This window comes from Centruroides vittatus, unplaced genomic scaffold, assembly GCF_030686945.1.
Source record: "Centruroides vittatus isolate TY-2023 unplaced genomic scaffold, ASM3068694v2 contig_1976, whole genome shotgun sequence".
NCBI classification, from domain to species: Eukaryota; Metazoa; Arthropoda; class Arachnida; order Scorpiones; family Buthidae; genus Centruroides; species Centruroides vittatus.
The window spans coordinates 64,528-66,950 of NW_027121216.1; the positions used below are offsets into that span (position 1 = coordinate 64,528).

A 2,423-nucleotide genomic window follows, 5' to 3' on the forward strand; every position below is an offset into this window, starting at 1 on the left:
TAATTAGTTATTTTTCCAATTTAATAATCTATTAAAGATCTCGCGGGCCGGATAGAAACTTTTCGCCAGCCGTAGCTGGCCCGCGGGTTGCCCGCCGTTGATCTAGTCTGCTCGTGATTCACATAATCGGGCGAGGGTGGCCAGGGCCGGATTTTAGGCGATTGGAGCGATTGGTGCCAATCGGGCCCCGCGTTTGAAGGGGCCCCGCATCACGTCAAAATTTATATATTTAAAAATAGTACATGTTACAAAAATAAATATCTAGGTATATTATTATTAAAAAAAACCCAACATATTTCAATATGTAAATTAACAGTTAATTAATTTTGTTATCTAAAGTTTGAGGGGCCCCGCAAAAAAAATTCAATCGGGCCTCGCACCTATTGGATCCGGCGCTGAGGGTGGCCGAATATCTAGCAGAGCGGCTAACAGCCCACAACCGCTCCGGGATATAAAGTCGCGTACTCTTTACGCGTGTGTCGCTTCTACCAGCTAAACCGTGACGTTTGTGCTATGTAAAGCGCATGCGCCAATGCCTATAATCTGGCTGCTTGGAAGTTGACAGGCAGGCGGATAACAGCCCACAACCGCTCCGGGATATAAAGCTGTACTCTTTACGAGTGTGTCGCTTCTACCAGCTAAACCGGGTGAGGTTGGTGCACTGTAAACCGCATGTGCTAATGCCTATATAATCTGGCTGATTGGAGACTGACCCGGTTTCGACATTCCTTCCGCCACCGAATTATTCGAATATACAATAGCAATCTTATCGTTTTTTTTCACATGTAGTATAGAAATTTGTAAAAGATACATAATGCAGTTATAATAAAATATTAATTTTAATTAATTCAAAGTACGTTAAAATATGAAAATTTATATTTTATAAAATTCAAGGGAAGGTCATTGAAAGGTGGAATCGGCGCTTCCATCGCTTCCAATGACGGCACGCCACTGCTCCAGATTAAGGAAGAACAAACAGACAAACATACAGAGAGATTACCTAGCTAGATGCTTCTTAACCTACGCAAAAACACCTTATCTTACTGAGAATTATTTATTAACCGCAACGAACATATTCAAAATACAAAATTCTTTCGAATATTGAGCTAGTTCTCTACCACGTCATTTGTTCTATTCATTTACACAATTAACGTGATTGATCGAAGATATGCGTTACGTAAGTGTGGGATGGGTAATATATATATGCGATAATGTACGAAACATTACATGTGTTGTTAGTAGTTTGAAAGTATAAGAATAGCATTACGTAATTTATGGGCGACACCTCAATCGCTTATTTCGTCCGCTTATTACTTTCGACTATGATTATTGATCCCAAAGTTATTACAAAAAGTGAATTTCTTTACTTTTATAAATTTCTACTATTTAAAAAATTTAATATATAATTGGTTGTAAACTCCAATATAGGCCTACAGTATTGAAATTTTATTGAAAACATTAAAATCCATACTACATTTACATTTATTCAAGCAATCTCTCAAAATATAAATAAAATATTATTCGAAAAATTCGTTCTAATTTCAACAATGTAAATTATCACAATATGACAATCACGTGACAAGAAACGATAATAGTTTATCTAATTTTCCACATATAAATGGATTAATTAACATTTATTAATTAAAATGTTATAAGATGAAATTGTATTCAAACAGATAGATTCTTGAGTTCAAGTCTCAGTAAAAGCAGTTTTTTCTCTTGGAAACGGTCCTGAATTTTAGCAAACCCGAAAACACAGAATACAGAGCGCTAGACATCTGCAAATTCAAATTTATATATATAGATAAGATATTAATATGTTGAAAGAGTTAATTGACTCGCATACCTTGACAGGAAACTTCTTGGTAACATCGAAGAAACCGTTGACAGTGAAACATAAAGACGCCTTCCCAAATCTTTTCATAAAATTCACAATCTGTACAAAATTCATAAAATTATTTTATGCAAATTAAAAAGTAACCCTAATTGTATTTTATAAGAGAAGTTTTACTTTTAATTTCTGTTCCAATTTCAGATCGCATTGAGCGAATCTTCGAATGTCCTGAAACGATGTTTGAATCTGAAAGAGAAAATAAAACATGTTACAAGCGAATAAAACATGGAATAGCGTATTTAATACAATACAAAAATTACAATAGATGTAAAAGCGGATGCTAAAAATCCTACTAAAACACAGACGACTGATAGTACAGCACAAGTTATGCAAGCGAAGACTCCTAATACAAATTTCATTTTCGAAAAAATTAAAATATAATAAAGTAGACTGGTTCCCGTTATTAGAGAACTGTACAAAATTGTCAGTACATAATTAAATGGGCCATTCAATTGCGTTACATAGTTCCACAGTTCATTGTGTTGTGTCATAATTTCTTCTAATTCTATTTCCAAATTTGGACGATTCA

The 2,423-nt window shown here is 34.6% G+C and overlaps 1 long non-coding RNA gene across 1 annotated transcript; it reads right to left on the reverse strand.

Moving 5' to 3' along the window:
- Positions 1 to 1,684: 1,684 nt before the first annotated feature.
- LOC136970438 (uncharacterized) lies at positions 1,685 to 2,218 on the reverse strand. Its single transcript, XR_010879983.1, has 4 exons — positions 2,155 to 2,218; positions 2,012 to 2,080; positions 1,847 to 1,936; positions 1,685 to 1,778 (listed from the first exon to the last, which is right to left on the reverse strand). It is a non-coding gene; the product is annotated as an uncharacterized lncRNA (long non-coding RNA).
- Positions 2,219 to 2,423: the final 205 nt, after the last annotated feature.